We start from the raw sequence: 12,592 nt of genomic DNA, 5'->3' as shown, positions 1-12,592 counted from the left end.
TGTTAATATGTTTTTTTTTTTTGTATAAATGTATGTTTGCCCATGTCATAAGTAATAATTTAATAAAATTGTTAAAAAAAGATGAGGTAAAGAAGAAGTACAAGATGGGGCTCCTATAGTTTTTCATGGCAGGAGCAGAGTCAGTAGAGAAGATGATTACAGTATTTAACAGAACAGAATACACATTTCTCTTCCTACAATTATGGCAAAGGCTTTATTTAACATTGGGGATTCTGTAGGAAAGGGTTATGCAGAGGATCTTGTAAACTTGTACCATATTTCATTAGGCAACATAGATGCAATATTCCTAGCCAGAACTGAGACTGTTTTCAAATACTGTGCATACTGATTATGTAGTACATGTTAAGGATAGATGTTTCAGGAGGAATCACTGATAAGTATTGTTGAATCTTTATGGCATGGGCATAAATAAAGTTGAAGGGAAAGCAAGTATAAGCACATTAAATAAACTGGCATTTGACAGTGAATTTGGAGTGGTTGGCGGAAATGGAGCAGGTGTTCGGGTGAGGATGATTTTTAAGGTCAGTAATGGTACTTTCTGAACAACCTGGCATGTAAATTGAAATGCATATGAGGATGTCTATGAAGGTAGAGCTGCAGAAGGGTATACATCTGCAATGTCCATTATAGGTTCATAGGTGCGTACTAGGCTAATGGCCCTGGATCCTTTACAAGCTTAGCCCATAGAAGTGCCCTGGCATCGTGCCACCTGGCGTTAGTTCCCAATGCCTCAACCAAGTAGAGCCACTGGAGTGATCCCTGGGGTGAACTTACTATTTCCAATCCACTCATCAAGATTTCTCTTGAAGAGGGCCAGTGAGGTGCTGTGCTTGATGTGTATGGGAAGTCTATTCCAGAGCATGGGCAATCTCTGGGTTATGAACGTGTCCCTCCAGCATGTTCTGTTGATTGTGGTAATGATGTTGAGTTCTCTGGAGCATGTGGTACAGAGGGTTGGGATTTCTTTAGATGTAGCATTTCTAACTGAGCTGGATCAGGCATGGCTTTGTAAGTCAAGCAGAGATTGGCTCTAAGTAGACAATATGAGACAGAGAATAGCTGGAGTTTTTTGTGTCTGTCCATGTAGGACATGTATTTAAGGCCTAGGATCCTCTTCGTGAGGTAGTTATGTGGCCTTTCTAGCTGTTGCATGTGTCTAGTGAGGTACATGCTAAATGAGGCATTATATGCAATAACTGGCCTAATGAAGGAAGAGTAGAGAGAGAGAGAGAGAGTTGATGACCTCTTTCTTCCTGGATGCAAAACTCTTGATAATGAGATGTGCAACAAAGAAGGATTTTCTGACCACAGCTATACTTTTCTTGGTAATTGGAATGATTGCTTAGAGAGTTGGAGACTATGTCAATGGCATGATTATAGGGGGTAGGCAGAGTAGCAATAATCTTAAAGGACTTTAGTCAGTGTACTGAGCTATGATTTCATCCAAAAAATCTTTGATGGAAGGATTTACAACATGATTGCAACATTCTGAAGTGGGAGACAGATACATAGTGGTTCAGAGATATCCTATGGAACAGGAGATAAGAGATAGAAATGTGGTAAACTGAGGTATAGAAAATATATGTTGATTTTGGCAAGTGGTCTTTGAGGCTAAAGTCTGTAGGAATAAGAATGCCTGTAATTACAACAGTGGCACTTTATTTACTATTGTTTGATCAGGCATTTAGACATAAGTTTTTCAGACTAGAGGAAATGCAAAAAGTGTGATAATGATTACTGCTTGAGGGAAAAGTTAAAAAATAGGGAAAGGGAGATTTTGGGTGGAAGAGCTGAGGAGTAGGTGCAATAAGCCTGACTTTAGTAGATACAGTGTTGCAGTTAATAGGCAAATAAGATATATGGGGTTAGAATGCATGACTGAAGTGGGTAAAATGGGAAGCATGAAGATATGAGCCAACAAAAGGTGCAGAGAGTGGTTAGAGTTACTGACAAGAAAATAAAGAGACTCACAGGGAATCGTGAGGCTGATAAAAAGGAACAAGTAGAGAATTAAAGAGGTTGTAAGTGAGGAAGCAAGAAAACGTTTCAGATTAACAATAGCACAAAAGGACAAAGGAATGGAGTTTGTGAAAATCAATTGCCCTTCCACAAGGGGAAGGGGGGTGATACTGGAGTATAGTAAGCCTCAGATAAGTTATGCACTTGCTGCTAGTGACTGGCTACTGTATTAAGCAGTTAAGTAGTCTGGACGGGGCATGGTTGTGGTCAGCAGGTAAGAAGTGAAGGGAAGGGAGGTAAGGCAAGTAATTGCATAGTTAGATACCATTAAAGAAGAAATTCTGAGTGATAACTATGGTGGAACAAAGTGGGTAAGTACCCTTGGTGTATCCTGTCCAGGGGTGCAATTGGCAGTTTTAGATGGGATGTAAGTAAAGTGTCTGCATGTTTTAAGTGGTTGGGTGATATAGTGGCTTCTTAAATTATTGCAGAAACTTCATTTCTGGTTAGTGTTAGCATCTCAGTGTGTTAGCAACTGCAAAAAAAAAGCTTGCCAAAGTTATAGCTGAGAATGGATTTATTCCTTTTTTCTTTTGTTGCTATCCTTACCTTTGAAAAGACTTTTTTTGTACTTAGCATTGAGAATATCTAAGTAGCCCATTTTTGTCTTCCACTTTTTTTGGAGGGATCCTCAGCTTTGGGTCGATGGGGACACCAAACTGGAGAACTGGGTAGGTATTAGATGACTTAGCTACAGCTCTGGAAATATAAGTAAGACTTACAGGAGATTTGGAGTTAAGAAGTTAGATGATAGTTTTAGGCATCTATGTAGGAGGTGGGATGATGTGACATGGAACACAAGGTTTAAGAATGGAGTTGTGATGCAATAATCGTATATTAGAAGTTGAAGTCTACTTATGAATACAGAAGGCAATGCATATATGGTAAAAGACTTCAAGAAAAGTAAAATAAGAGTGCTGGCGTCAGGAGGATAGCAGGTGTAGGTATGGAGAAATGGAATGCAGATTACTGGCATATGTGGCAAGAGTGCTTGGGTCATGGTATAATGTGGAAGGATGCATGGACGTATTGATGGGAAGCTGAGGAGAGAGAGAATGGTTACAGAGGATGTTTGAAGACTGGGAAGAGGAAGAGTTAAAAAAGATAGCAGAAAGGGTAAACTCACAGCTTATGGCTTGGCCAGATAAGTGGAAGGTAGCCAAACAATTAAATGATCCAAAGATTTGAGAATAAGTAGGAGGGAGTTGGATGAGTAGGTAAAGAATGCACATGTGGTTGGTAAAGACAGACATTAAAGAAGTTCTGGGAAAAATGGGCAGTCTGGACAGACCAATGTTAGGAAATATGAAGAGAACAACAAAGGCAGGAGGTGAAGCTGGGAAGTGCATGAACAGAGGAACATGGGCATAAGGGGGGTAAGAGAGGGATGATGTGCACTTGGTAAATAAAGAATGAGCATGTGTGTGTGTGTGTGTGTGTGTGTGTGTGTGTGTGTGTGTGTGTGTGTGTGTGTGTGTGTGTGTGTGTGTGTGTGTGTGTGTTAGAGAGTAGGGCATGTCATCAAGTAGAACACGTGCAAACTTGCATAGGATGGCTTGAGTATGATAGGAGGAGGAACTGGTAAGGTTTGTGTGTTCATGCAGAAAAAACAATGTAACCACATTCAGTGCTGGGGATGACCAGTTTATGTTTTAATACGTTTTGGGAATAATATGAGTATGATGTGGTCAGCACTGGTATGTCACTAGAAGCTGAAGGTAAGATATGGATAGGGATCAGATAGTGGGAAACTAGGAATGCTTCCGTGATATGTGATATGTGATTGTGTAACTTTGTAATAATGGAGGTAGTCAGTGTCTCATGGTTATAGAATGTATCTGACAGTGAGTAAAATAGCAATAAAAAGGACAGAGGAAAAAAAATATAAACAAACTATGGATCTTGAAGTAAATAGGTAGAAAAGTAAAGGTCTAAATTAGGGGAAAATTATTTGTAGATTTAAGGGTAGATGAAACAGACAGAGCAATGGCATCTGCAATAAAGCTAGCTGCAAACACAAGTGGACCCCGCAGAAGTCTTCTAGGGTCTATGTCATAAAACCGAAAATGCAAACTCTCAAACGCTCACATGAGCGAATAATCAAAAACTCGAAATTGGCATTGTGGGGGGTCGTACCCCCCATGCCCCGCTAAATATATATTACTACTCCGAGATCACACTACAGTGAGGAAAGGGCAAATATTCTGATCTTCACTGTACTGTGATCCCAAAACACCACGTTAGAGTTTCTGATTATTCACTCATGTGAGCATTCAAGAGCTTGCGTTTTCATCTTTCTGAAGTAGATCCTTCTTTTAGGAGCATAGTTGAATGTTCACATGTAGTTGGTGGACCAGCTTTAGAGGGAACTCAGAATATTAAACTGCAAATCAAAGTTGTTATAATATGAAAGAAATGAGTCTTTCCAGATATTATCTGGAAAGCAAATGAACTCTAATAGCTAGTGTTGAATAAAGCAAAACTGCTGTTGACAAAGGTTGCTTTCATTTCTAACAAAGCAGAAAAAAACAAAAGAAGAATTAAGCTGATGTGTCCTAGAAACTGCTGAAGGTGACTATGAGGTAACAGAAAATCTCAAAAAATTGTATAAGCAAATAGACCACTAGAGTCTGTGATCTGGAAAATGGTGTTAATAACTGGAAATAAGGAATTCTGCTACAAAGGCAGGGGATACATTTGGGAATATACAAAAGTATTACAAATGAAAGGGAGTCTCATAAAATAAAATGCTTTTTTAACACAGTCTCGTAAATGCTAAACATGCAGGCACCGTCTTCTCACTCTTCTTCTAAATTACTTTCCCCTATGTCTCTTGTGATTGGCTCCCTATTGAAATGTTGGCAGTTGAAATGCCAAATGCCAAAATGCTGAAAAAGAAAGACCAAAAACCTGGAGAAGAGTGAATGTCAAAAGTCACTCTTCTATTTAAAACTTCTGTTTTCAGGAAGGAGGGCAACCCGCCCCCCCTGCACCCCCCCCCCCACACACACACCACAGAAATATATACCAACTCTGAGTTTGCCATACCTCAAAGAAAAGGGAATATTTCAAGAAATGGAATCTCAGACTTTAGAATATGTGAGTCATTCTTTCAGTCTTCGCATTTCTGGACTCATTCTGGCAGGTCTCGGGATTTCTAATGGTTACCCTTGTGATTATTGCATTATGCTTATGACATAAATAGCCAGCAGCTTATGACAGAATTTGACATTTATATCTTATCCTTACTAAATGACAAACTCCTTGTAGTTATCTAACTAAGGCTCTCAATCACTATCTTATATCTCATGTGACAGCCCATTGAGTGAACAGAATCTTTCCTGACCAAATTAGCTACATTGGTCTTGTGCAGTAGAAAAATGCAGTCTGAAAGCTAAATGTTGTGATACTGTCGATTTTCATATGTCTGATACACCACTACTCACACTTCTCTTCATAATAACATGTTATATTGTACATTAATTGAATGTCTTTGGCACCGAGCTGGGTCTGTGTTCAAACAACATAATTTGAAGAATATTTTCCATCTGTATAATGCCAATATTCTGAAAAGGAGCACTGACTGCTTCTTTAGAATAGCTCTTTATCATACCTCTCAACTGTACAGCTTTTCACAAAATGTCCAGATTTTTGCCTCCTATTTTTGGACTGTTTCTCATAAAATTGTGGTTTTCTGGCAAAATAATTGAGGGTTAAAGTCAGGAAATAATGACAGACATTTGAGTTTTAGACTTCATACCCTTCAGAAAATTAATGTTAATGCAAAACCTGCAATTCTATCAATTTTGTAAGTTTGTAAGAGCAATGTTTAAAAACTGTCCCTATTTTCAGGCCTCTGTCCCCCCATTATTAATGGCTTTGTCCAGATTTTTTGCTCTAAGAAGATGAGAGGCATGCTCTAGATATCTTAACCAAATTACACATGTCCATGTCAGATTGTTAAGTATGTTACATTTTCTCAACTCTAACCCAAAAATATTTAGTTAAAATGCACTGATACCTCACTCTGTTTTAACTTTATTCGGATAACAATATCTAGATGTATAGTTTCTCTAGACCAGCTGTTCTCAGTCTTTTGGTATGTAAAATTTATAGTTCATTTATTGATTTTCTTTTTTTTTTTACTTTTAGTTTTTCCATTATGTTAAGAATGTCAATTTCATAAATCTTTCGGGTACGCAAGTATATTTTGATGAAAATGGAGAAGTGCCTACTTTGTATGATATAGTTAACTGGCAACTAACCTCTGAAAGATCTGTGAGAAGTGTAAAAGTTGGCAAGTTTGAAATGGTGGGTGACCCAAGTGAATGGCTCATGATAAATAATAGTGCCATCATGTGGAGCGGAGGATATAATCAGGTAATAAATGATGAGACAAAAAGTGGTAACACTATCTAAATCAACATTTTTATTGTTTCTGTATTTTAAAAACAAAACTAAAATGCTATCTTGAAGATATGTCTTCCAGGTGTATTCATCTGTTGTTTTAACCAAATATTAATACTTGGCATGGCGGATATGGGTTTTTCTTTTTCTTTTTTTTTTGTGACAATTACAAGAGAAATGTTAAGTGCAGTATGTTAATCTAAAGCTAACAGGGAGACAGCAGGGCTCCACATAGTATCATACTCGAACAGCAGGCATTATTACATGTGGTTCAATGAGAACAAACAAACAGTCTGTTAGAAGCACTGCCAGAAAAATGCAGTTTCATCATTCTCAAATGTTACTGTAGCCAAAAACATAAAAAGCACAAAAAATAGTTATACCAGTTTTTTAGTAAAAGCATACATCATTTCAAATTAGATTAGGAGGGGATTGGCTAGATTATGTAAAAAATAAACCCCATTTGCTGCACTGTGTGTTTGTAACTTCCTAACTGGAGCAATTATGTCTTAATTTAACTTGCATTTATGAGTTGCTGTCAAAGTTTGAGAACTCCAAGTGCAACACTCAGAACTGCAAAAGATTAAATGTTATTAGAAGAAATATATGCAGAGTCCAAAATTATTGTATCACAGACAGTTCTCTTTGCCTAGGTACAGAGTGCATGGTATTAGCATGCATTAGTATCTGAACTGCAGCGTCCACATCAGGGAGTGCAGGAAAGCATGGTATTAGTATATTAGTATCCAGACTGCAGCCTCCACATCAGCGAGTAGAGGAAAGTATGGTATTAGTATATTAGTATCCGGACTGCAGCATTCACATCAGGGAGTGGAGGAAAGCATGGTATTAGAATATTAGTATCTAGTATGCAGCCTCCACATCAGCGAGTGGAGGAAAGCATGGTATTCGTGTACATCAGTATCCAGTCTGCAGCCTCCACATCAGGGAGTGGAGGAAAGCATGATATTAGTGTACATTAGTATCCAGACTGCAGCCTCCAAATCAGAGAGTGGAGGAAAGCATGGTATTAGTGTACATTAGTATCCAGACTGCAGCCTCCACATCAGGGAGTGGAGGAATGCATGGTATTAGTGTACATTAGTATCCAGTCTGCAGCCTCCACATCAGGGAGTGGAAGAAAGCATGGTATTAGTATATTAGTATCCGGACTGCATCATTCACATCTGAGAGTGCAGGAAAGCATGGTATTAATATATTAGTATCCGGCCTGCAGCATTCACATCAGGGAGTGCAGGAAAGCATGGTATTAGTGTACATTAGTATCCAGATTGCATCATCCACATCAGGTAGTGGAGGAAAGCATTGTATTAGAATAAATTAGTATCTGGACTACAAGTTCCACATCAAGGAGTGCAGGAAAGCATGGTATTAGTATACATTAGTATCCAGACTGCAGCTTACACATCAAGGAGTGCAGGATTGATCCTACAATAAAAAGCTGTCTAACAATGACACTTGCAGTTCACTGCTATTAGTGCTTAATTACACAGATTTTCTGAGCTGCAGGACTCATACTATGCAGACTCTTCATATGTTCTAGACAACTGCTAAGACATTAATTCTCACAACTGGCCATCCCACCTCAGTTGCAACATAATGTTGCTTTCTTTGGTGGCAATAAGGCCAAATTTTATTCTTGATTTGTGATGGTATACCAGTCTATAAATTGCTGATAATGATATGTCACATTCAACAAGCAGCAATGCTGAAATAAGAAAAGATGCAAAGACACTTATGCAGATTTCCTGTACTGGGGTATGTGGAAGAGACTACCCACTATAAATGAGGTCTGCAGATGTGTAGAATGTTTATTTGTTTAATAGTTCATGTCATACATTATTTGTAACATACAATTTTTAAAAATGAATGAATTGTAGGCTGTTGCAAAGGATATATTGAGTAGACAGAAACACACAGACCAAGTTTCACGTGGATGACTTTTTATAACATTAACAAGGACAGCTTTGTCACTCACAGGAAACTTATGTGCCCTTACCTAAAATGCTAGCCAAACTATCATTTCTAAAAGGTGGTAGGCACTGTATATGTGCTGGTAAACTGAAATCTGACAATTGATGAGTTAGCACAGTCTGAATTAACTGTATGTATTTGACTGTAAAGTAAATTACCATAAGTCAAACTGCATCAAAATGATTATATAATTGTGATGGCTATATGCTTTCCTAAGATTACTTGATTGTTATGCTCATGTGTCCTCTTACAATATATGACTAGCTGCTAGGCCTTGCAATGCTATATTAATTAGGAACATACAATACCGCCCCCACTCCCCATTAGGGAAACCACCATAAAAAATTTCTCCAAAGCTAACTTCACACTTTTTAAGACAGAAGTGGCAAACTTCATGACACCCATGCAGATGGACAATAGAGGTATGACTGCTGAATCCTGCACAAATGCACTTTATAAGCCCTTAAATGAGTGCATGGATCATGCTGTCCCTAACAGAACCAAGATGCTATCCTCCAAAAAAAGGAATCCAATCTGGTGGTCCCCTGCCATAAATAAACTCTACAACAGACGAAAGAAACTATTGCAAAAAAGAGTAAAATCCCATGATTGGAGGAACTCCCTGGTCAGCCTCAGTAAGAAGCTAAGATCCCTCATAAAATCCTCCAAAGCTAGTTACGAAAATAAAATCACCACTGATGCTAAAGACAGCCACAAAAAATTCCATAGCTATGTCAAGAATCTCAATGGCAACACTCAGATCTGCTCTGAGTTACAGCACAATGGCTCTAAATATACAGAACCAACTGATAATGCCAACACCCTGGCAGATAGGTTCACTGCTAACTTTACCCCCTCTCACCCCCTAAAGGGCCCATCTCTATACTGGAAGAATGCAAAGTTCCAGTAATCTAGCTGCACAGGTAAAAACTACACTCTCCAAAGCCAAGAACACAGCATCCATGGTCCCTTTCAACATCCAAGGCTGCATTCTACATGAACTATAGAATGAATTGGCACCCTACCTAAGCATCATGTTCAATCATGGCCTCACCTCAGACTTTGTGCCCACTGAATGGCGCACAGAAATGGTTATCCAACTCCACAAAGGTGGAGCCACCACGGACCCCGGGAACTACCGCCCCATTAGCTTTATGAGCCTGGTCTGCAAGACTATGGAATGTATCATCACGTAACTTATAAACAAATACATTGGAAATCTCCAAACTCTGGACACCACCTAATTCAGGTTTGTAAAAGGCAGATCACATCTGCTAAACCTTATAGAATTCTTTGAAGAAGTCACCAAAGCCATAGACGAGGATAAAGTGGTTCACACAGCCTACCTAGATCTTGCCAAGGCTTTTGACACTATCTACCTCTCTGGAATTATAGATAAATTCACTAATCTAGGTATAAATCCCTGCGTCACAAGATGGGTTGCCAACTGGCTCACTAAAAGAACTCACACTGTGAAAGTAGCAGACTCCAAATCTGACTTCAGACCGGTAACAAATGGAGTACCACAGGGTTCAGTCCTGGGTCCTCTCCTGTTTGGTATCTACTTTTCCAAAGTACAGGCTAACACAGATGGTCTTTGGCTAAAGAAGTTTGCAGATGGCTGCAAACTAGGAGCCATAATCGAAACTCCTAACAATGTGGACATCCTACAAAAGGGCCTCACTGAGACAGATGCCTGGTGTCAACATCATGGCCTCAAGCTCAATGCCAAAAAATGCATTGTCATCCCCTTTGGTAAAAACTCTGTACCCATGAGCTACCACATAGGTGGTAGTCTACTTAACACTGAAAGCGTGATAAGATACCTTGAGACACAGGTGGACAGTAGTCTCTCCTTTGATAATCACATCACCACAGTAGTCAGGAAATACCTCATCACAAAAGGTTTCTCATCCAGGAAAAAAGAGGTCATTGTTCCCCCTACTCATCACTCATTAGACCCATTATAGAGTACAATGCCCCTTTTGGTATGTACCCCAGAAGACATCTAAAATAACTGGAAAGGCTGCAAAAATACCTCACAAAGAGGATTACCAGCCTCAAACAGATGCCCTACGTAGACCGTCTAAATAAACTCCAGCTTTACTCTGTCACATATCGCCTACTCAGTGGCGATCTTTGCCTAACATATAAAGCTATGTTCAAACCCAGAGCTGTTGAACATGCTCCACTTAAAGAAATCCCAATCCCTCTGAGTTACACACTCTAGGGACCTAAATCTTGTCACCACAATAAACAGAACATGCTGGAGGGATAGTTTCCTGTCCCAGAGACTTCTCATACTCTGGAACAAACTACCTATCTATAACAAACAAAACTCCTCATTAACACTCTTCATGAAAAATCTTGATGATTGGATCGGAAATAAGAAATTCAACCCGGGGATCACCTCTGTGGCTCTACTCGACAGGGGCACAGGAAAATAATTTTCTTGGGTGGCGAAAGCCAGGGTACATTTTTGGCTAGGCTTATACAGGCCCTAGGGCCAATAGCCTAGGACCTACCTATGAACCTATTTCTTACTTATTAATTATAAGTTTTAACTTAGTTATATTTGCTTGTATGTTGTTTAATTTACTGTGCTCTAAATTGAGACATATGGATCAACATTAAATTTGGGGACTTTTATGTTTACCATGAATGTATATGTCAGGGTTGATCAAATGGTACAGACATAATCATTACTGTATTGGTCATTTACCAAGAGCTTCCAGTATTTGTTCAGTGGTATTACATTAGAACTATCATCCACAATTAATAATAACTTCTTGGGATGGCTGGTCTTGGTAGCCATACTACAGACACCAAAAACATGTCCAAGACATTTGCTATGGATTTTCATTCCACATCACAGTCTTCTCTAATAATAATCAGGAAGTAATTGGACACAGTATGGCAAATATCTGCTCCTTCCTTGGGTTTTGATGAACACCGACCACAACAGAGTAAGTTTCACAATGTACTACTGTAAAGCAAAGACATAACTACTGGCTTCCCTGGATTTCATACACCGTATCCTCAGAACAGTGACTTCCAATCTTAGGTTACTAACAGCAAATTTTACTTGAATGGTTTGTATTTACATACACAGACACACACACACACACACACACACACACACACACACACACACACACACACACACACACACACACACACACACACACACACACACACACACACACACACACACACACACACACACGCACACACACCCAAGAGGCTAAATAACAATACCATTTGTGTGTTTCTATCCTGCCTGTATGGTAACCCATTGCCACCATTGATTTTGGCATACCAAGGTCAGAATCACTGCATGTTCATAAAATGAACTTGCAATACTTTTTAACTAGGTTGTAAGTTAATCTAAGTTAATCTTACACTCTCAACAATTGTATTTCACTAGCTGACCAATTCACCCTTCTATATAGCAAAAATAAAAAAGCCAGTGATCAATATCCTGAAATCTGAATAATAAATATTTTTAAAAAATTAGTCAGTACAATTTGAATATTAAAAAAAAAGCAAGTATAGATTTGTTCAAAGAAATGAAAAATAAAAAAAAAATGAAACGAACAGAGAGACAGGATCAGAAGCACTGACAGCTAATTTTAATACTAGCTTTACTTGAAGAGGGGACACTACCTCTGGCTAAATTTACCAGCTGATGGCAACTCATTGGCTATGTCCACAGATATGAGTTTACTAATTCTGGAAGCAATCAGTCTCTTCTCCATTGCAGTGAAGTGCTTAAAATACTTCATAAAGAAGTCATAGTAAAAAAACTGCAAGTGTTACACAATGTTTCATACTTCTGATCATACATATATTACACTGGAACAGGTATCAGGAATACTTTACAGCACAAATTAAATGAGTTTACTGGCTACTAAAAACTAAGACATTATCAGTGAAGGCAGCACATGTTGCGAAAACACTAAGGAGTAATAATGACATCTCAGACTGTTGCGACTATACACACCAGGAACATGGAATGCACATCTTATTCAGGTAAATGCATAAGTCTGACAAAAGTGAATGAAACATCCAGAACAATGACAATAATAAACTGAGTAAGACAAAGGAATATGCAGCCTTTAAAATGTAGCATAAGACTTCAGTCCATGAG

Source organism: Protopterus annectens, chromosome 7.part0 (genome assembly GCF_019279795.1).
Source record: "Protopterus annectens isolate FY-2018-M chromosome 7.part0, PAN1.0, whole genome shotgun sequence".
Classification (NCBI taxonomy): Eukaryota; Metazoa; Chordata; order Ceratodontiformes; family Protopteridae; genus Protopterus; species Protopterus annectens.
This window is presented reverse-complemented; position numbering follows the sequence as displayed.